The sequence below is a fragment of the Rhinatrema bivittatum genome, chromosome 7 (genome assembly GCF_901001135.1).
Source record: "Rhinatrema bivittatum chromosome 7, aRhiBiv1.1, whole genome shotgun sequence".
NCBI lineage: Eukaryota > Metazoa > Chordata > Amphibia > Gymnophiona > Rhinatrematidae > Rhinatrema > Rhinatrema bivittatum.
Window position 1 is genome coordinate 238,218,214 of NC_042621.1, and position 23,970 is coordinate 238,242,183.

At 43.2% G+C, this 23,970-nt stretch overlaps 1 long non-coding RNA gene across 1 annotated transcript in view; it reads right to left on the minus strand.

Annotated features, from left to right (window-relative positions):
* Positions 1–274: 274 nt before the first annotated feature.
* The window catches only part of LOC115096274, an 85,052-nt gene continuing 61,356 nt past the window's right edge, over positions 275–23,970 (minus strand). The window contains exons 2-3 of the long non-coding RNA XR_003858013.1: positions 12,226–12,390; positions 275–1,991 (exon numbers count right to left, since the gene is read on the minus strand). This is a non-coding gene — a long non-coding RNA (uncharacterized LOC115096274). The remainder of the gene's footprint in view (positions 1,992–12,225; positions 12,391–23,970) is intronic.

A 23,970-nucleotide genomic window follows, 5' to 3' on the forward strand; every position in this document is an offset into this window, starting at 1 on the left:
TGAAAATTACTCCCACAGAGAAAAAGTCTTAAAGCAATCCAGCTATGTTAATAATGACTGACATGGTTACATTGCTCCATTTGAAAGTTGCCTCTTTAATGAGTGCATGTTGTTTCAAAATGCCCATATTTTTGCCCATGGTGAAAAGGAGTAGGACTGGAGGAAGGGTTAGGATGGGAAAAGTAAAGCACAAGCAGGGATTCCTTTAATGAGCATACTTTGATGCTTCTGTAAAGCAGGTGCAAAGTGCATTGGAACTAGCCCCTGCCATCATCACATTTTCCAAGGGAAACCACATAGAGAGGTGCATGGGTACTTTGCATACTCGCTGGGCAGTTTCAGCATTTGCCCAAAAATTTTAAACAAGTAAATATTTTACAGAAAATGAAATAGTTTAATATGAAATGTTACATATTCCAATAAGTACCAAAAATGCAAACTATTTTTTGCCTTTGTTGTCCAAGGATTTTTTTTTCCATAAGGTTTGGCAATCTTTCCTCTTCTCTAACTTCTGAAGCCTTTTCTTGGTTTTCTTTCCATTGTACTTTCGTGTCTCCTTTCTCCATCGCTCCCTTCCCATCCACATCTTTCATCTCCTCATTCTGCTCTTTTCTTCTGATCTTCTGATGTCCAATGCTTTTTCTCCTCTCCCCACTTCACCCATTTTGCATCTTCATCTCATATTCTTCCACCTATCTTCCAGTCTCTAACCTTCATCTCATATTCTTCCACCTATCTTCTAGTCTCTAACCTCCACCTTGCTTGCACCTTCTCTTCTCTTTCACTTTCTTTCATTCTCAACCTCTTGCTTGTCTTTCTTATCTCTCTGTCTCTCAAGTCTAAAGTCTGTCTCTCCCTCTCAATAAACCATCTTCTCCTTTCATTCTCTCTCCATCTTCCCCATCTCTGTTTCCCCCTTCTCAGGCTTTCTTCATCTCCCCATCAATGTCATCTCCCAGCCTCACTCATCTTCCCAATCACTCCCTTCATCAGCTTCTCTCATTCTCCCTAGTGCTCACCCAGCTCCTTCCATAGTCCCCCCTATCTCACTCATTTTTTCCCTGTGTTCCACCATCCCACATGCAATAATCTTCCCACAGGTTTCCCTAGCATCAGTCCTCTCCCAGTTCTCCTCTCACTGTCAATAATTATCCTCCAGTGCTCCCTAGCCTCAAAAACCCTTCCCCAGTGCTCCGATACCATCCTCAATAATTCTTCCCTGCTGTCTGCTCCTCCCAGCCTCAATAATCTTCTAGTCATTTTCCCCAGCCCCAAAAATCCTCTACCAGTGTTCACCATCTACAGTGAGATGCAATGTGTAATGCAAAGCCACTGAAGCAGTTCTATGCACACTCAACTGACCCTTCAGGTGAACTGCCATCCCTGCCTCCTCCACTTGCAATTCCTATGCCAGCTTTCAGAAGCCAGTGATGCAAGTAGAAGAGGTGCCGGGATCATTATGGGGACAGTGAGCATGGACTGCTTCAATGACCAATGTCTGACTCGAAGGCTTGCTATTTTGAGGCATTTTCAAATACAATAGGGGTCCAGGCCCATGTGCCTTTGCCTAATGATGCATTTGCTACTGTGGAGGAGTAGCCTAGTGGGCTATGAGCCATGGATACCAGAGTTCAAATCCCACTGCTACTTCATGTGACCTTGGGCGAGTCTCCCCACCCTCCATTGCCTCTGATTGTGAAGTCTCTGGGGACAAGGAAATATCTACAGTATCAGAATGTAATCTGCTTTGAAGAGGCTGAAAGGCAAAACATATAAATAATCACTCATTCCGCTCACTGCTATCACTATCTATTATTCTATAGAACTAAACAGAAAACACCTGACAAAAATAGCTAAATGTTGTTTTCTTTTAATTCCAGTGACTCTGATGGGAAAATCGGGAGGGCACCCAGCCAATTATATCTTGTGTGGGGGACTTCTGCTCTTCTTTTGCTTACTCCATCCAGAGCACAGAGCACAAGGATGTCATTCTGTAGGGGAGAAAAAAAAATTAGATACTAAAGAAGAAAATTAAACCTTCACACAACAACCTATAGTAGTGACAGTATGGACACTGGCTATATGAAGTCTTCTATTGCAAACAGAAAAGGACAGAATGAGGGGCAGAAAATGACATGTAAAAACAGTGTAGCATTATAAGAAATTGAAAAACAAAATTTACTAACTAAAAACACTATAATATCAAAGTGCAGAGCACTGAGAGGAGAGGATCATCTTGCTGGTGGCTGAAAGGAATCAGTACGTTTTTGCTTGGGACATTATCTTTTTTAAAAGTATTGGGGAAAAGTTAACTATTTGGGAATATTATTTAGTGTGTTTGTGCTTTTAATAGTCAGTAAGGCAGCGAATAGACAGAAATTAGACTTTTTGTATTTTTTAAATAGTCAGTCTGTAAAGCAGCTAGTAAGCAGAAGTTAGAGTGTTTGTATATTAAAAAAAAAAAAAAAAAAGAAAAAGTAGCCAGAAGCTAGGAGCAGTGTATACCTAAGTAAAAAGGTTGAAAAGTTCAGTTCAGTTACTCACCTTGGAAAGGTGTTGAGGTAGTGTGATTTGGTTTGATTAGGTACAATAAGAACATAAGAACATAAGAAAATGCCATACTGGGTCAGACCAAGGGTCCATCAAGCCCAGCATCCTGTTTCCAACAGTGGCCAATCCAGGCCATAAGAACCTGGCAAGTACCCAAAAACTAAGTCTATTCCATGTTACCATTGCTAATGGCAGTGGCTATTCTCTAAGTGAATTAAATAGCAGGTAATGAACTTCTCCTCCAAGAACTTATCCAATCCTTTGTAAACACCGCTATACTAACTGCACTAACCACATCCTCTGGCAACAAATTCCGTATGGCCGGCGCCATTTTGCAATACGGCAATACGGTCATACGACCGGCGCCATTTTGCAATACGGCCCTAGTGCATGAGGTCGCTCCCGGACCCCCGCTGGACTTTTGGCAAGTCTTGTGGGGGTCAGGAGGCCCCCCCAAGCTGGCCAAATGTCCCTGGGGGTCCAGTGGGGGTCCGGGAGCGATCTCCTGCGCTCGTGACGTTGGGGGACAGGAACCAAAATGGCGCCGGCGCCATTTCTATTAACGCAGCCGTGGCCCGAGAGTGGAAGATCACACCGGGACCCCCCCCACTGGACCCAGGTAATTTAAAACATTTTGGGGGGGTTCGGGAGGGTGGGGGATTTATTTTAAAGGGTCGGGGTGGGTTTTAGGGTTGTTTTAGTGTGCCGGTTTTCCCGCCCTCCCCCTTCCCCTCCCCCCTCCCCTGATTTACGATTTTTGACGATAAATCGGGGGAATTCCTATTGTATCGCGCCTCTAACGATTTTTGATGATTTAAAATATACTGGACGATATTTTAAATCGTCAAAAAACGATTCACATCCCTAGTAATAATGAAGGATGTAATAGATCACATTGACAAACTAAAGAGTAACAAATCACTAAGATCAGATGGCATCCACCACAGAGTCCTGAAAGAACTCAAACATGAAATTATAAACCTGTTGCTAGTAATCTGTGACTTATCGTTGAAAATAGCCACAATACCCTAAGACTGGAGACTGGGCAATGTGGTGCCAATTTTTATAAAGGATTCCAGGGGTGATCTGGGAAATTATAGCCTGGTGAGCTTAATGTCAGTGCTGGACAAAACAGAAGTATTTATCTTAAAAACAAAATCACTGGGCCATATAGATAGACATGGCTAAATGGGAAAGAGCCAACATGGTTTTAGCTAAGGGGAATCTTTTAGATTTTTTTGAAGGTGTAAATAACATGTAGATAAAGATGAGCCAGTTTATATAGTGTATTTGGATTTTCAGAAGACATTTGACAAAGTTCCCCATTGGAGACTCTTCAGGAAATTGAAAAGACATGGGATAGGAGGCAGAGTCTTACTGTGGATTGCAAACTGGTTAAGACAGGAAACAGAGAGCAGGAGAGCAAGACTAAATGGGTCAGTGTTCCTAATAGAAAAAAGTCATTAGTAGAGCACCACAGGGATTGGTACTGAGACCTGTGCTGTTTAACAGATTCATAAATGATCTGAAAAAGGGAACAAGCAAGGTGATCAAATTTGCAGATGACATGAAATTGTTCAAAGTTGTTAAAATAGCAGCAGATTGTAAATAAATGCAGAAGGATCTTGTGAGAGTAGGAGATTGGGTATCTGAATGGCAGATTAAATTTAATGTGAAAAAGTGCAAAGGAATACACATAGGTACACAATGCTGAGTTCTATATTAAGGGTCACCACTCAGGAACAGGACCTTGAGTCATTTTGGACAATACATTGATATCCTCAGCTCAGTATGTCTAAAACCAAATAGGAATGATCCGAAAAGAAATGGAGAATAAAACATATTATATTGTTGTTATATCAAACAATTGTGGGACCGCATCTTGAGTATTGTGCATAGTCAGTTCTGGTCACCCATCTAAAATAAAAACATAGTAGAATGAAAAAAGGTGCAGGGGAGGTGACAAAAATGATAAAGGGGATGAATATCTCTCCTATAATGAGAGGCTATGTAGGTTAGGGCTCTTCAGATAGTAACAATGCTGGGCTAAATGAACTTTGGTCTATTCCAACAAGGTGTTTATGGTCTTATCCAATGCTTTTGGATCCTTTCCAGGAGGTGTGTTAGAGTAAACTTCAAGGCCTACTCCACTACAATAGAATGGTGGGATAGCTGGACTACATAAAAAATGGAAGAGGCCTGAACTCAGTACTTTAAATTAATTTTTGGGGTTCCCAGAAATTATCAGAGTCTGCCACATCCCTACTTACTGATCTTTGAGGAAGCTATGTATTGGGATATGTGTGGAGTTTGCCAGAAGATGCAGAAAATGCAACAAGTTGATAATACCTATTCTTGATTCTTGTACCTTCCCCACATTGATGGACAATGTCTACACTAACTAGTCCAGAAAATTAGAACAACTGAGATCTTATTGAGGAGATATATTCTGAGGCAAATTCAGCAGGGGACCTAAAGGAATCCCCGTAGAATGCTCCTCACTTGACTATGGAGAGACGCTCAACCAGGACCCGGAGGAGAGGGATCAAAGAGAAGACCTCTGCTGATCCAAGCAAGAAAGAACCAGTAGGAGCTCAGATTGATATGAACCCATTTCTTTCCCTCTCAATCCATGAAGAGACTACTATGGAGGAAAAGAATCTACCACCTGAGTATAGGGATTCATTCCTACAACCAGCAGTCACTGAGGCAAGGACTGAACCTCCTGCAGATTCTGTGGGGCTTCACTGAGCAGTAAAACTTCCTCCATCCTGGATAGGAGAGGCTCCAACTTCCCTCGCTAGACTTCAAGACTTAAGGAGGCAAAATGTTTTCACCAGCTCTGATGAGTTGGCTCCAACTGACTGAGGAACCATTTGCACTGGAGATGGAGGAAAGACATCTTCAGATACCCATATCATTGTATCTTCACTGAGGGGCTGTTGCCACAGGTAGCACTGAATAGGAACTTGGGGATGCGTGGGTTGCAACTGCAGAAACAGTGGATTCTTATATACTCCACGCCAGTAGCACTGATGTCTCCAGTTGACCGGCATCACGATTAACCATCAGCATTGGTAAGGCCATTCTCTGCACCAAGGCCCTACCTTTCAAATTCAAAAAATGCCTGTCCCTTCTCAACAAGGCACTCCACTCCAAGTAGATTGAAGGCACCATGGCATCATATACCAAGGTGGGCTAATTACGTCTGGGGTGTGCCAGTATGCTGTATACTGATGAGATGGATTGTGCCCTGGACAGCACCAGGTTCAGTTAAAAAAAATGGCTTGCATGACAGGGATCTTCCATGCCAGAAAAGATGAGGATACTTGCACCAAGGAATCTATTTATCATCTCAATGTCAAGGAGAGCTCTGCCCCAGCTCTACTGATGGTACTGGCTTCTTCAGTACTAAGGGAGGCAACCCTGGAGGGATCCATCATGCTGTTTAGGTGCTCTTCTCAGCACCACATCCAGTGCCATTTACTTCCATGCCTTGGAACTGTGGAGGATCCGAGAACTGGTGTCACAGGTTGGGGAAAGCCTTTCCTGACTTGTGAGAGAAAGAAGAAGTCAAATCCAAACTCAACTGATGTTTCTTCTGCAGCCAAGAGTCTGAAGATGCCTACTCCAGGAGGAGGAACATCTCCACTGTCTGCCCTTGCGCTGAGGCTTCAGATCTTACCTGACGGCATCTACTTTAGGGCCTTCATGTTCAAGGTATGGTACTGATGCCCCCATGGGGACATCCAGTCATAACTGTGACATCATGATCTGGGCCCAGGCAGTGATAGCAGACAGAACGAGTGTCTGTTATGGACATATGACACCCACACCTGCAGGCCTTAAACCCTTTAACTGCAGCTAGTTTCTTTATTTTATTTTTTCACGAATCGCTTTATAAATTTTTTGTAGAACTGACAAGTTATGTTGAGGGGCTGCAGAGGCAATGATAAAGAAAAAATAATTGCAATCTCAAATTTGAGGCAAAAATAAGGCCAAAAATAACAAGGTCCAAATTTTTAGAGAGAGAGAATGAGAAACATGTTCATTCAGTAGCACGGACAAAGAAAGTATGAGGATCCATTGCCAAGTGCTTCTCTGGCCTAAAGATGGTGCTGTAAGCCACTGGAACTGTCTGTCTAGTCCTCCCAGCTCTGTGCTCCTCACTTCCTCATGGCAGCCATCTTATTTCCTGTATAGGCCTGTGCTTATACTGAGGCACTCTCAACAGTCAGTTGCCAGAGCTTGGTCCTACCTTTTGGTCTTCGTACTCTGGCTCCACTTCTGATTCCAGAAGACTTCAATTTCATCAGCATCTACATTCAGCTTCTATATCCAGCACTCCAGTTGTGCACCTTCCTGGCTTCCTGGATTTCTGGTTATTTCTGTTCTTTTTTTGTTTTCCTCTTTATTGACTTTAATAGAAATTACAAAGGAGATACACTTTGTACATAAACAAGAAATTTAAATTAGTAACATTTCTGCTTTAATAGCTTCTGTTTAACAGGAAACAATATTTATAATTAGTCCCCAAAATTTGAAGGGAGGAGTACACAAATTAGAGGAGAACAAAAAGAAGAAATAAAATCAGAGGAAAGCCATAGTGTACCTCTAAGCTATCCCACGTCTTTACTCGCTAATAGGACTATCTTGGACAGAGGGAATGGGCAGTAATCTCTTCCTATTTTCTAGCAATAATTTCAACTGTTCTGGAACAAAAAACACATAGGTAATATTTTCCAATCTGAAAAAACATCTACAGGGATATCTAAGCATTAAATTAGTGCCCAAAGAGCAGGCTTCCTGTCTCAATGCTAGGAACCCTCTCCTCCTCTCCTGGGTCACTTTTGCCAAATCTGGGAAAATCTGAACTGCTTTCCCCAGGAATTCTACTCCCATATTCTGAAAATAATTTCTCATTATCAGAGTTACATCCTGCTCATATATAAAGGAGACAAGAAAAGATGATCTTTCTATTATTTCAGGTGTTGAGGTTTCTAAAAATATGGTTAGATTTTCCATATCAATAGATTGAGAAGCAGCATTTTCTCTGGTTCTTGCATAAGGTAAGAAATACACTCAATTAAACACAGGAATATTTTCTGGGGCAATGTGCAGCACATCAGTTAAGTACTTGCGGAGTGTTAATCTTGGCTGCTCTTCTAACACCTTAGGAAAATTTAGGAAACTTAAATTTAGGTGTCTCAGCTTATTCTCTATTTGTTCCATTTTCCTGCTCATTATTTGTCTCTCTTGTATCAAAGCTGACTGCATTTCTTGTATCTTCTTGTCTTTATCCTCAAGTGCTTGAATTCTCTGTTGCTGTTCCATAAACTTGGAGTTTAAATCCTGGGTTGTAGTATCAATCTTAGTGGAAATTACATTTTGTTGCTGGGAATAATTTTGCAGTACCATGCCCAGTTTGGCTACCAAATCCCACAGTGAGTCCAATGTCACTGTTGTTGGTTTAATGAAGATGGCACTCAAGGTTCCTGGCTCTAGTGAATTCTGCTCAGACATAGTACCCAACAAGACATTAGGGGAAACAATCTCTCCTACAGGTTCGCCAACAGTTTGCCTTTCAGCCACTCCTCCTCCATCCAGGCCTTGCTCTCCACTCCTGGTTCCTACGGCGACTCCCGCACATGCTTGAATTGAACTCATCAGGTCTAATTCAGCACTCACTGGACTCGAGAACTTCTTGGGTATCGGCGCTGGGGGTGTTTGCGAATCTGGAGGGCTTAAGGTGGTCTCCCTAGAATAGGCCACTGCTCCTGCTGCGGACGACTCAGCGGGGCAACGCTCCTCCACTTTTGGATAGCCTGCTGCAAGTTCAGTGATGATCCGCTGTCCTGGAGGTAAGGGGAGATCGCGGGGTACACCCTGACCCTGCCTTTTTGCTTCGGAGCCATTTCTTACAAAAGGTGAAAAATATCAGAAGAAAACTCGGACAGCATTCCGAGCCTTGCAGCTAGTGCGCCACCATCTTGACTCCTCCCCCTTCTGTTCTTTATCCTGTGATAAGCCTCTCACTTCTTGCTCATTTCGGGGCTACTCCAATTTTTGTGCTTCGCTGGGCACCAGCACCGGAGGGTTCAACCTGAAGGGGAGGTGGCTGGCCTAGGCTGAAGTCTATCTACTGACAGCTGTAGGGATTCGACTCTCTTGGGACTAGGCTCAGGGGCGGATTGGCCTATCGGGGGATCGGGCTTCCCCCGGTGGGCCGGTCGCTCCCATCACGTGATTTTTTTTTTTAAAACTTCCTGGCCAAAGACAAGAAGAGGGTCTGCTGGCGCTGTGGCCCGAAGAGAAACCTGCTGGCAGGGCCGGTGGAAGCACTAGGCCTGAGCCTGGGGCGCCGTGAGCAGTGGTATCCCGAGGGGAGCCAATGCCCCCGGGCGCAGAGAGGCTCATGCGGGGCTGCGACAGGCAGATCGGCAGGGCCGTGGTGAGGCTCACGTCACCACGGCCCGAAGAAAAAGATCGTGTTTAAACGCACTGATGCTCCTCCTCCTTCCTGCCTGTGCGGCCCCGGAAGTAAACGTTGCCGGAGCCACGTGGGCAGGAAGGAGGAGGAGCATCAGTGCGTGCAGAAGAGGAGCAACACTTATGGGCCGCCGCAAATCCCAAGTCGCAGCAGCCCGAGAAAAGGAAGAGGCCCAGTATCAGGGCCGCTGCGGCCCGAGAAGATCAGGGCCGCTGCAGAGCCCATCCTGCGGCGACCCGCGAAGATGAGGCCCAGAGGTGAAAGAGAGGCTGAGGGTCTGTAGAGTGTGTGTGTGTGTGTGTGTGTGTATGTGTGCATGTATGAGATGAGTTGAGAGATTGTGTGTGAGAGTGAGGACCTGAATGTTTGCAGAGACAGCATGTGAGAGCCTCTGTGTGTATGAGATAGACAGCATGTGACAGTAAGAGCCTGTGCTTGAGCAAGACAGCATGTGGGAGTGAGAGAGAGCCTGTGTGTGTGAGAGTCAGGCAGCATGTGCCAGTGAGAGACTGTGTGTATGAATGATTTTAGATGAGAGAGCATGTGACAGTGAGAGCCTGTGTGTGTGTGAGAGAGAGAAATGCATGTGAGAATGAGAACCTGACTGTGTGTTTGAGGGAAGAAGATGGAGAGAAAAGAAACAGAAAAAAAGACAATATAAAAGGAATTGGCAAAATAAATAAGAAAGGGAAGGTGGGAAAAAAAAGCCTGTGACCAACCAATTAGAAAACTAAGATCAGACAGCAAAGGTAAAAAAAAAAAAAATACTTTTTAGTGATTGGCACATGTAATCTTTGGGAATGTGCAAGAACAGCACTTTCTCTATGCGGATCACACAATGTACGAGATCAGCATGGAGAAAGTGGAAGCCCACCGGGCCTGCACAGAGGAGGCAGCAGGATGGGTTTCAGTGTCAGTAGCAGCAATCGGCGCATCCCCAATAGCCATGCGGCAGCAGTGACAGTGGCAGCAGAGGAATGAGAGAGGTTCCGAGGTTGCTGGCAAAAGAGAGGGGGGTCTGCCTTTAGTGTGTGCATGTGTATGAATGGGACTCTGACAGGGGGTGTATGTGTGTGAATGCATGGGTGCCTGCCTGGGGGTCTGTGTGTGTGAGAATGAATGTGTGCATGCCTGGGGAATGGGGAGGGAGTGGTGTGAAAATGAATGGGAGCCTGCCTGGGGGTCAATGTGTGCGTGTGAGAATGACTGGGAGCTTGCCTGGGTGTGTGTATTTGTGTGTATGTGAGGGAGCCAGTGAGTGTGAGAGCATGAGTGTGTATGAGAAAATCCAAGGGAGTAAGAGTTTGTGTGTGGAGGGGGAGAGAATGTCTTAGAGCCTGAGACTGTGTCAATGTCAGTGAGAGTGAGAGGTTATGGTGGATATAAGAGCATGAATGTGTATGTATGTGACAGTGTATGTGTGAGAGAGAATGGATATGTGAGTATGTGTGAGAGAGAGAGGATAACCTCCCAATCCTCGACAATATCAGGGTGACTGGAAATCAAGAGCTCCCACAGAAGGGGACAATGAACAATGAACAATCTAGAAACTGTGCATACGTTACTCCCTATCAAAGATAGGACAGATCAACTATCTAACTGTATAAAATGTAATAAAATCTTTATTTGATGTCTGTTCTTTTTGAAATATTTTATTGGTGTTATATACAAATTTTTGAAAATTTCCGTGAGTTAAATTACTGGAGGTTCTATTCATCAGCAGTTTTGAATATATATTTTTAGTATGATTTTCCTATTGTGATGTTTTATAGTTCTTGATTTTATTGTTTGATGTTTTATGAGGAATGATGGTATTTTCTGTTTTTCCATTGCTGCATTACATACAGTGTAACTTGTTGTGATTTCCAATTCAGTTTGTCTGTGCATTTCTGTGTATATTTTATGGTCCCTTTATTCTGTATTTGGTGACTCAGCAAATTGTATGTGTAAATGGGTACCCATGGGCCAGTATGGAGAAAAATCCCCCGGGCCACTATTTTCCCACAATCCGCCTCTGACTAGGCTGCTCACTTCTGGGGCAACCCACAGACTACAAATGTTATAGAAAGACTGAGGGGCTCATGAAGCAGTGATAAGCAAAACAGTATTGCAATCTCAAATTTGAGGAAAAAACAAGGCCAAAAATAACAAGTTCAAAATTGTCAAAATTGTTAGAGAGAGAGAAACACATTCATTTAGTCGATTGGACAAAGAAAGACTGAGGGGCTCACAAGGCAGCAACCACATCTGGCAACTCACAATCACACTCAGGAAGACTTACTGAGCTCTGAGAACTGGGTCTGTGTTGGTGCCATCGGATGATATCACTCACATATTAAGTTAACCGGCTAACTCTGCTCCTCCTCGGAATGCCTACTTCCTGCACCAGGAACGCCCCCAGCTTACCCAGCTAAATTCTAGCCAGATAAACCTTTTATATATGCGGCTAAGCTATTTAGACGGATAACTTTCCCGTTATCTGTTTATATAGCTTTTGAATATGTACCCCATAGTATTTGGCTAACTTAGGCCTGGATTTTCTAAAATCTCAGGGCTTTCTGAATCACGCGGTAAGAGGGACCGGGGGGGGGGGGGGGGGGGGGCGAAGCAGGGGTGGCGGGCCTGGGAAAGTCAGCAGCGATCGCACCACTGCGGTGTTATCGCTGCTGGCTTTCTCACCCAATAGTGCCACCGACTCCTTCTCTTCCAGTTCCGAAGCCCCGACTCCTCCTCTTCCAGTCCCGACGCCGCTTCGACTCCACCCCTATCTAGCTATCGCACGCGAAAAGTCCCTTTTCGTGCGTGATAGGGATAGAAAATGACCCCCTTAGTTGGGATATTCAGTAGTGTGGACACTAAAAACTTATCTGGTTATGTCAGGGGTAGTCACATAAGTAGGATATTCAGGTCCTGTGTTTCTTCAGCTACATGGCAAACTTAGCTGGGAAATAATGTGCTAAATTTGGACCTCATCATCACCACACCAAATTCAAGTGCAAGAAAGACCTTTCACAAACAACAACTCAAAATTATGGTTCTCACCATAAAAGTCAAACTGAATCATGCATAGAAACTGTTCACACACTCATGGACGCTTACCTTAGAAAAGAAATACAACATGAAAATAAAGTAACATCCGAACACATACAGCCATGCAAACTATCGACAATACAAACATTACTCACAGGGAGGGTGTAGAGGACATGGCACATTTATCCACCTTGTGATATCCTGATCACTCATACAGGCAATGAAGAAGAACCCTGCTATCCTTCAGTAGCTCTTCCTATAATGGAGAGGGAAAGAGCCTCCATTAATTCTCTACAGCAACATGAAGATGCTGGCTTTACCTGTGTTTAAAAAAAAAGAAAGAAAGAAGGAAAAGTAACATATTGTACATTAATATCATGACTATGTAGTAAGCAATTAACAATCTAGTAACTGTGCATATATTACTCCCTATCAAAGATAGGGCAGATCAACTATCTTACTATATAAAATGTAATAAAAAAACATGAAAGTGACAGAAAGATGCTTAATAAGAATGAGGAAAATATTCAAAGGGATCTAGTCAGCTAACTAAGGACCAGGCATCAAACTGGGAGAATGATAATCCTCGACCTGTACCTTCTTCTGGCTTGACCTGAGGTGTATTGAGGGGTAAGATGGGGAATCGATTGATTTGGAGGGACAGGAGGACGGTTGTAGATTTCGGAGAGACTTTTTTTTATTGTTTTGGCTTTTTTTGATATTTAGTTTATTTTTTAGTCTGTGAAGCAAACCAAACTGAAAAAAACATTAAAAAAAAACAAGAAACTACCCTTCCTCCCAAAAAAAATGAAACAAAAAAAAATTTAGATGTACACATCTCTAATAGTGGGGTAATTGAAGTCTCTCGTTATAATTGTGTTGCCAATTTTATTAGCTTGTCTAATCTGTTAGCAGTCCATGTCCTCATCCTTGGAATTTTATCCACAAGACCTTTTATCCTGCTTGACTATATGCCATTCTTATCATATAGTGCCAGCCATCCACCAATTTCATCTGCTCTGCCATGTTGATTTTATTTGTTCTCTGGTATCACCATGTCCCATTGGTTATCCTTCTTCTACCAGGTCTCTGAGAAGCCTATTATGTCTATGCATTCTAACTCCCAATCTTATTTTTCAGATTTCTGGCATTAGCATACAGGCATTTTAAATAACATTTTTTTATTTGCATTTCTATTTTTGTTTGTATTCACAGCCTAATTATTAGCAGCTGAAACAGACAGCTTTAAAGCATTCATACCTGTTTTGTCTTTATTTAAATCTAGCTGGGCCTGGGCTATTTCAACCTTTACTGCAGCCTTTCTATCAGGATATTCTAACTTTCCTGTCATGCCAGTATCCTCTGAAACAGGGGCAGCTCGAGGCAATCTGCTGCCTGAGGTGAGGGATGAGAGTGTGCCCCCCTTCCCCTCCCCCTCAAGGTACAGTACAGGTCAAATCATCAAGAAGGGCAAGGATGGGGTCTCTTTGTACCCTGGCCCTGGTGATTTCAAATGCTGCGGAAGAGGGAAAGCGTTCCCAGAGGGGTGGCAGACAGAGCCAGTGATAATGGTGCGAGGAAGCTGGCAAACCTGCCACACTCCCAAGAACCCCAAGACCTGCCTCCCAGCTTTCCCCCCAACATTTTCCTTTGGAGAAGTGGGAGATGAATGAATGGTGGGGGTCTTTGACAAACTCTCTCCAGAGCGGTGCAAGGGATTTAGACACCCTGGGCAAACTTTACGACCTCATGCCTGTGCACCCCTGCACTCCTCATACAAAATTAAAAATCATGCATTTAAAATAAAATATTTTACATGAAAAAGGTCATTAAGAGTGCAGTTCTCTGAGGTAAAAATATCATCAACTATCACAACCTTGAAAAAAACCACACTTGGAATGCATATGGTATTAGGTCTATAGTAATGCATGTTGGCTATGGGCTCTGCCCTCAGAAAGCCAAGAATAAACTGAATTACAATTACAATATTTGTAAACCTCCCATACTAAAAGAGTACTAACTGCCAGCCAGAAATAGTAAATCCCTAACTATGATAAGGCAATATTGCAAATATTACTCCAGGCCCTAAGCACCAAGACACCTGCTATTAGGAAAACAGAACAAGCCAGCCTTCTAGACATCCTTAAAAATAAACTACATGGCAGCAGAATATCTAACCTGAGTCTCATATGCAGAACACAGACTCTCACCAAATATAAAGACCATAAAGTATAAACAGAAATGAACTAGAAACCTCAACAAACCAGACTGTATGCAGAGTAATAGTGGAAAAATAGAAACGCCATTCCTCAAACAATAAAATCAAAGAATACAAAACAATCAATCATAATAGTAAAAACATACTAATAAAAAGAATATTTCAAAACAGTGGATGACTAGCATAACAGCCAATAATTAAAAATTCATAAAAATTATATTATTTCCCAAACATCAATAATAAATCAAAATAGCAGACATCAAATAACACCCAATAATTAAAACTAATAAGGATAAAAAAAATCTCTGCTTTCCATACCTGGGAACTTTTGATTTCTAGTCCCCCTAAGATTGTCCTGGATTAGTGGGATTGGGATGCACAAACTTTCTCCTGTCTTTCGTATATATCTACACACACACACAAATGTATGCTATATGTTCACACATATGCTTCCTCTCTCACACATACCTGGGCATCTCCAGTTTTTCTGTGGTTGGGATCCACCAGTAGCCTGGGTTTTCCTCTTCACTTTGACTGCTGGCAGGTTGGGATCCACTAGTAGATGCATTCTTATTCTCACACACACAAACACACACTCAGGCAGGCGCTCCTGCCCTCTATCACACATGCACACACAACCCAGGCAAGCTCCCACGCTCTCACACACATAACCCAGGCAGGCTGTAATGCTCTCACACATATATGCACAACCTAGGCAGGCTTCCATTCTCTCTCTCTCTCTTTCTCACACACACACAGGCAGGTTCCCATGCTCTCTCACACACATACATACATAACCCAAGCAAACTCCTATGCTCTCACACACATAACCCAGGCAGGCTCCAAAACTCTCTCACACATGTACTGAAGAGCTATTCTTTGGTTACCAGTATGCCGAGGGAAGCACTAGATAGAATAGGTTTGTGGATGGGGGGAGGACCCATTCAAATCCAATCCCTCCCTTTAAGGACCTGAGAATGGCCATCCCCCTAGGAGGATTTATAGAAGCTCTCTCCTGAGGGTCTGGAAACAGTCATGTATAATTTTTTGAAGTTAGGAAGTGGTAGGCACTTACTTTTTTCTTCTACTTTCAGGCCCAGTTGGAGGGAGCAGGCTAACCCAGCCTGGGATTCCTGACTAGGATCAAGAGGGCGTTCCTGCCAGTCTACTCTCTAGCTGGTTTGGATACTCCACCAGGATGTTTTTGGGATTTGAGATTTTCTTGGTAGGAGCGCTGCTGGACACCTGGACCTTTCCTGGACTCAGGGAATGGGAAACCCTGTGTTGGGGATGCCCAGGGTTAGGGAAGACCTGCCCATCTGAGGTGGTGACCCACTGCAAGGGGGTGACTCAGGTGTTATCCTTGTTTAAGGGAAGAGAATATTAAATTAGACATCCAGGAAGGTAGATTGTTTGGCTGCCTCTTCCTTCCTGCAGTAGTACAGGGCAAGATAACCTGTTTCCAGGGATCCCTCCCATAAGGAACCCAGAAGAAAGTGAGAGTCTGAGATAAATCTAAAGAAGTGAAAGAACCTGCTAACCATAAGTACAAGAAATGTAAAGAAGTCAGAGGACACCAATTCAGAATCTTCAGCAGCTGGGGAGAGACAAGACAGTACTCTCTGTGCAAGGCCAGGATTTTTGGACATCCATGGAAAGGATTTTCCTGCCCAGCTTAAAGGATGCCCTGCCCATCTAGACTTTCATCTCACCCAACTCAGGAGGGTGATAGGATCCCTTGCCCTGTGAAACATTCCTGCACAGAGCAGAAAAAAGTTTTAATTGAGAAGAGAAAAGACTGTGGTGCTGGAACCATATTTATTGTGCCACCTGCAACTATCTTATTCAGTAAATTTAAATTTGGACTCTAATCCAGTGTGTCTAGCATCTTTATTTGGACACGCAACACACAGGAAGAGAAATGACCCCTCTCCCAGTGATAACCAAGAGGAAATTAGTCTTCCCTGCACTGGGACATGAAAGGCACTCTTTCCCCCCGAGCCAAAGGACCCACACTCTGGGGAAACGGAAAAAGAAAAGAGCTAATCAGGGTTCCTGCCTCAAAGAACTTATAAATACTTTTATTGCCCCACCCATGCAGGACAAGTACACTGGGGTGGAGTTACACTCACATGCACACATAACCCAAGCAAGCTCCCATGCTCGCACCCCCACATAACCCAGTCAGGCTCCAATGCTCTCTGACACACATACATACACAACCTAAGCAGGCTCCCATTCTCTCTCCCTCATACACCCCCCAGGCAGGTTCCTATGCTCTCTCATACTTAACCCAGGCAGACTCCAATGCTTTCTAATAAACAAACACACAACCTAGGCAGGCTTCCAATCTCTCTCTCTCTCTCTCACACACACACACACACACACACACATACACAACCCAGGCAGGCTCCTATGCCCTCTTTTTCTCTCTCTTTCTCTTTCTCACACACACACACACACAAAACCCAGGTAGACTTTCTTGCTCACACACACACAAAACTCAGGCAGGCTCCCATGCTCTCTTACACGCACACACACTCACATGCACACACTCACATCAGCAGCCTCACCGGTGCCTGTCTTACTCTTCCACTGTTGCCAGTGCCTCCTCAATGAATATACAAGAAGAAAAGAAGTGGCCCAGGTGGCAGCCGGTGGACCCAATCCCAACAGCGGAAAAGAAAAGAAGCGGGAGCAGGATGGAGCCCGTTCAGCTGCTTCTCCTCCTCCTGTGCTAGCCCTTGTTATTCAAAACTCGTGGAGCTAGCACTTCCTTTATGCTGATCTGGTGCATAAAAGAAGAGTTAGATCTGCAATGTTTTAATATCTTGGAGCCGTACAGGAGGAGAAACTCTAAAATAAACCCTTTCTATCTTTTAATGGCAGTAATTCTCTCCTGAACTATCAAAGACCAGACAGCCAAACTTCTCTGCCTATCCACACCAACTGCTCAGATCTGCAATGCCTATCACTCCTTTAGAGATATTGGGGCAGATTTTCAAAGGGGTACGAGCAAAAGATACACGTGTACCCCCCAAAAACCTGCCCCAAGTTTTCCCTGCGTGCGCCGAGCCTATGTTGAATAGGCTCGGCGGCGCGCACAAGCCCCGGGACGCACGTAAGTCCCGGGGCTTTCCTGGAGATGCGTGTCGGGGGCATGTCGGGGGGGCATGTTGCGGCGGTGCGTCATCCGGGGGCGGGGCCGCAGGCGTGGTTCCGGCCTGGGTGCATTTCGGGGTCGTGGTCGAGGCCTCCGAAACTGCTCCCGGGCCGGGGAATCACGCAGCCGGCGCGCGCAAGTTACGCCTGCCCAAGGCAGGCGTAACTCTTCAAACAAAGGTAAAGGGGTTTAAATAGGGCTGGGGGAGTGGGTTAGGTAGGGGAAGGGAGGGGAAGGGAGGGGAAGGTGCGGGGGGGGGTGGAAGGAAAGTTCCCTCCGAGGCCTGTCCAATTTCGGATCGGCCTCGGAGGGAACGGAGGCAGGCTGCGCGGCTCGACGCACACAGGCTGCTGATTTTGCACAGTCTTGCGCGCGCTGACCCTGGATTTTAAAGGATACGTGTGGCTACGCGCGTATCTATTAAAATCCGGCGTACTCTTGTTCACGCCTGGTGTGCGAACAAAAGTATGTGTGGGCGTACTTTATTAAAATCTACCCCATTCTGTGCTCGGATCATGCTTTCTTGAATTTAGATTCCAATCTTGCCTCCACCACCTCCACTGAAAGGCTGTTCCATGCATCCACCATCCTTCCTATAAAGAAATATTTATTAGATTACTCCCAAGACTATTCCCTTTCATCCACATCCCATGACACCTCATCCAGAGCCCCATGTTGAAAGAGAGCTATCTCCTGTTTGATACCTTGGAATTATTTAAATGCCTCTATCATATCTCCCCAATCCTACCTTGCCTCTAGGGTATACATGTTTAAATCTTTAAATCTGTCCATATTTGCTTTATAATGAAGACCATCGACCATTTTAGTAGCCACTTCCAGGACCAAATCCAACCAGTTTATATCCTTTTGAAGGTGAAGTCTCCAGAATTATACACAGCATTCCAAATGAGGTCTCACCAAGGACTTATACAGGGGCAATATCATTTCCTTCTTTTTTTTGACCATTCCTCTCCCTATACACCCAAGGATTTTTATGGTTTTTGCCATTGCCTTATCCACCTGTTTGGTTACCATGAGATCATCAGATATGACCATTCCCAGATCCTGCTCTTGTTTCATGCTTAGAAAAATTTCAGTCCCTATTCTGTACCATTCCCTTGAGTTTTTGCAGCTCAAATATATGACCCCGAATTTTTTAGAAATTAGCTCTTAGCTGCCAAACTCTAGATCATTCCTCAAGTTTTTCTATACACCTCCTTATGTTTTCTATACTATCCTACCTACTTTGTTGCAGATTTTTAAATCTTCCACAAACAAACCTTTCCTGATAGTCCATCAGCATTCTTGCTAACAAAAATGTTGCATTAAAACAAAAAAAGACCAATCCCTGCAGCACATCATTAGTAACGTGGTCCTCTGCTTGGAATGTATTCCATTTACCATTACCATTAATCACCTCTAACTCAACCAGCTTCTAACCCATTCAGTCATTCACTTTAGAGCCCATACCAAGGGAACTCAGTTTATTTATCAGTCATATATGTGAAATAGTGTCAAAGACCTTACTGAAATCCAAGTAATTACACCTAATGCTCTTTCTTGATCAACTCTTTGGTCATCCAGTCAACAAATTGATCAGATTCATCTAAGACCTATCTCTAGTGAAACCGTGCTGCCTCAGATCTTGTAATCTACTGGATTTCAGAAACTACACTATCCTTTGTTTTAGAAGCAATTTTATTAAATTTGCTCACCAAAGAGGTCAGACCAGGAACAGGCAACTCCAGTCCTTCAGTTCTGCAGGCCAATCAGATATTTCTGATTGCTGTACTATGATACTGTAGTGTATAAGTGATTGTAAATAAATAAATATTCAAGATAGCCACACTAAATATTCAGAAGATGCATTTGAATGTACTACCTCCATTGCATGCAAATTCATTGCGGCTATCCTGAAAACCTGACCAGCTTGTGACACTCTAGGACCAGAGTTGCTTATCATTGGGTGAGACTAACTGGCCTGTAGTTCCCAGCATCTTCCTTCCTTCCATTTTTGTGAAGATGAGCCACATCTGACTCACTCCAGTCCTCCAGAACTCTCCTGACTTTAAAGAAACACCACTGAATTCCTAGTCTAGTCTAGGATAATGGCCAGATTAAAGGTCTCGCTTTAGGCTTGGAGCTTCACTAGACAGGGTACTAACAATAAATGTTCCTCATAGAAGGATTTCTCGTTAACTAAAACATGCATTTTGAGATGTGAGGTTGAAAGAAATAGACTATTAATAATATTATAAAACAGTTATATACTGCTATAAGATGTATGTATATACACAGACACATATACAAATTATTTATTAATTTGGAATTTTGTCTTGGCTTTTTGAATAAGAAATTAACCCAAGATGGGGTACGGCATATTAGAATAGTAAGATATAGTTAGAGACCAATAGATGAAGCAGCCTAACAATTCTAGTCAGAAGAAGAAGAATGGACAGTAGTACCAACCTTGAAAAAAATACTAAACATATGTAGGGATCCTGTTAGTTCCAAAGACTAGATAAGGATTATACCATTTAGGAATGGGGAAAGACAGATTGGGATAAATTTTCATACTTATGTGCAGGCATACATGTGCGAGAGCCACCCAGCGTGCACACATGTATGCCCAATTTTATAACATTTATTTATTTATTTATTTATTTTATTTAACATTTTTATATTCCAACATTCGTTAGTAATGCAGCGTAACAGAGCTTTACAATGAACACATTTGGAACGGGGGGAGGGGAGAGGTATTTAAACTATGACATGGGAATTATAACAGGCGAACAACAAGTTGTTGAAACTATATGGGAGGGGATTATGGAAGAAAGATAGCAAATTATAGTAAATTGGTAATAAAAGTCGATTCGGGACGGTCTCACCAATCAATCATGTGAAGATAAAGGGATTAGCAAGTTGTAACAAATTTCAAAGATCATAAAGGTTGCAGTAATATAATAAAATCATTGATTGCAGGTGCTGAGAGAATTTACATTATGGAGGATCACAAATTACAGTATAGTGGAAGGTAAAAAGTTAGATTTGGGATAAGGAGGGTAGGGTAAATATCTTCCATAGGGTCAGGAGGTCACTGAAAGCAAGGGGAAGAGTCTACTTAAGATTATGATCGAAGAGGGAGGGAGGAAGTGGGTTACATGTTGTTTCTGTAGGCTTGTATGAGCAGCCATGTTTTGAGTCTTTGTTTGAATTTTTTGGGGCATGCTTCTTGTTGTAGATCAGGGGGCATGGTATTCCACAGAATGGGTCCAGCAATAAATATGGAGCGTTCTTTTTAGTGTTAAGGTGGGTGAGTTTGGGTGATTGCGTCTGTAATGTTGCTAAGTGTTGCGATCTAGTGGGTCTAGTGGAGGGGCGGAATAGGAGTGAGTCATTAAACCAGTGTATGTTGGGGTTGTGAAGCACTTTGTGAATGAGGGAGAGTGTCTGGTATTTAATTCTGGCGGAAATCGGGAGCCAGTGGAGTTGTTTGAGGATAAGGGTGATATGTTCTTTTTTGTGTATACCGATCAGGATGCATGCGGCAGTGTTTTGGAGCATTTGTAGAGGGGATAGAGTGCATTTAGGGAGGCCTAGGAGGATGCTGTTGGAGTAGTCGATTTTGGATAGAATGATGGATTGAAGTACAGAGTGGAAGTCATTTGGGTGCAGAAGGGGTTTTATCTTTTTTAGAGTGTTCAGCTTGAAATAACATTCTTTTAGAGTGCAATTGATACTTTTTTCAGGTTGAGATGGGTGTTCAGGGTTACAAATAGGTCATGCAAGTGAGGGGAGAAGTTGACAGTGGGCAGGTGAGTGTTAGTGGGGGTGGTATTATAAAATTTGTGTTGGGAGGCAATGATCATAATATCTGTCTTGTTAGTGTTGAGGGCAAGATGAAGTTTAGTAAGGAGGTTGATGATGGCCGACGGTGGAATCCCAAGTCTCGAGGGCTTTATGTAAGGAATCTTTGATGGGGATGATTATTTGCACATCATCAGCATATATGAAATGTGGGAGAGAGAGCTCTGAGAGGAGGTGGCAGAGGGGCAGAAGGTAAATATTGAAGAGAGTAGAGGAGAGGGAGGAACCTTGAGGTACACCTCGAGTTATGTTAATTGCCTTGGATTCACTGGTGCCTATTTTGACTTTGTAGTTCCTGTTGCGTAGGAAGGATTTAAACTAGAGCAATGGAATTCCAGAGATGCCTAGTTCAGATAGCCGTTCAATTAGAATGTTGTGGCTAATGGTAGGTGTGCGCATGTTATAAAATTTATTTATTTATTTATTTAAAATAATTTATATACCGGAGGTTCCTGTATAATATACATATCACCCCGGTTCACAAAGAACAGTAACTATCGCTACAAATAGCGGTTTACATAGAACAGAATAAAAGAAGTTTTACATTGAACAAAAACTAAGTAACAAGTTTTTACATTGAAGTCAGCATGTGTAAATTTCTGATTAACAAAGGAAGAAAAAAAAAAATAGATCTGAATAACTCGTGGGCTTGAAAAGACTTGAAAATCAGGGGTTGATGCGCACAAGGGGGTGAATACTAGTGCATCTTGTGCACCAACACCCACGGCCTTCCCCCATTCCCTCCCAGGTCACTCCGAAATCGGAGCCGTCTGTGAAAGAACTTCCATTCCATCTAAACTAACCTTCCCACCCCTTCCCCTAACCTTTTCCCCCCTAGCCCTACTCTAACCCCCCCCCCCCCCCCGGCCTCTGTCTTACCTTTTGCACCTGCAGCTCCCCCATGTGGTAGCTGGCAATGATAGTGTCATTAGAGCATAAGAACATAAGAAATTGCCATACTGAACCAGACCAAGGGTCCATCAAGCCCAGCATCCTGTTTCCAACAGTGGCCAATCCAAGCTACAAGTACCTGGCAAGTACCCAAACACTAAGCAGATCCCATGCTACTGATGCCAGTAATAGCAGTGGATATTCTCTAAGACAACTTGATTAATACCAGTTAATGGACCTCCATGAGCTTATCCAAACCTTTTTTAAACCCAGCTACACTAACTGCACTAACCACATCCTCTGGCAACAAATTCCAGAACTTAATTGTGCGTTGAGTGAAAAATAATTTTCTTCAATTAGTTTTAAATATACTTCTTGTTAACTTCATAGAGTGCCCCCTAGTCTTTCTATTATCCGAAAGAGTAAATAACCAATTTATATTTACCCATTCTAGACCTCTATCATATCCCCCCTCAGTCGTCTCTTCTCCAAGCTGAACAGCCCTAACTTCTTTAGCCTTCAAGAGACTTAATTATAGGAAAAGTAATGTGAGGACCTTGAAAGGAAACTTCCCCCTACCCTACCCCCCCCCCCCCCCCCGCATCCCCACCACACAGGAAACCTTGGAAATGTATTTCATGACAGAACAATAGTATCCATGTAAATATAAGTGTGAGATATGGCCTCTGGAACTGTTGTCTGGGTTCCAGTATCAGAGGGGTTATACATATAAGAGCTATGAAAGGGGTCTTTCATCCATAGACAGCCCCTAATTAATGGAGCTTACAAACTAGTCAAGACAAACAATCAAATAAGAGACGTGGATTACAATTAACAAGCTTTAGAGGATAACAACCAACAGAGTAAATTCTCTGTCTTCTGAGAGTCCATAGAAATATGACATCAGAAAAAGCCCATATGACTCATTTAGTCTTCCCATCTGTCCATGTAATCTAGCCTTACAATTCCTATCACTTCCTCAGAAATCCCTTATATTTATCCCATGGTTTCTTGAATTCAGATGCTGTTTTTGTCTCCAACACCTCCATTGGGAAGCCATTCCATGCATCTACTACCCTCTCTGTAAAGAAATATTTCCTAGGATTACTCCTGAGTCTGCTCCCTTTCACTCTTATCCCATGACCCCTCATTCAGAGCATTCTTTATATTGAAAGAGGCCGTCTTCCTTTGCATGGAAACCTTTAAGATATTTAAATGTCTCTATAACATCTCCCCTGTCTTGCCTTTCTTCTAGGGTATACATGTTTAGACCTTTAAGTCTATCACCATATGCTTTAGAACAAAGACCACTAATCATTTTAATAGCCACTTTCTGAACTGACTCCAACCAGTTAATATCCTTTTGAAGGTGTGGCCTCTAGATTTATACACAGTATTCCAAATGAGGTCTCACCAGGGACCTATACAGGGACAATATTACCTCCCTTTTTCAGCTGACCATTCTTCTCTCTGCGGCACCAAGCATCTTTCCTGCTTTTGCTGTTACTTTATCCATCTGTTTGGTCACCTTAAGATCATCAGATACAAGCACTACCAGTTCTTTTGGGCTTAGAAAAATTTCACCTCTAATCCTGGCATTAAATCTTTGCTGCCAGTCTCTAGACCATTCCTCAAGCTTCTCTAGATCATGTTCTATACCTTCCTGGCTGACTAACCTGTTGCAGATTTTGGTATCATCAGCAAAATGGCAAACCTTTCCTGACAATCCTTCCGCTATGTTGCTCACAAAATTGTTGAAAA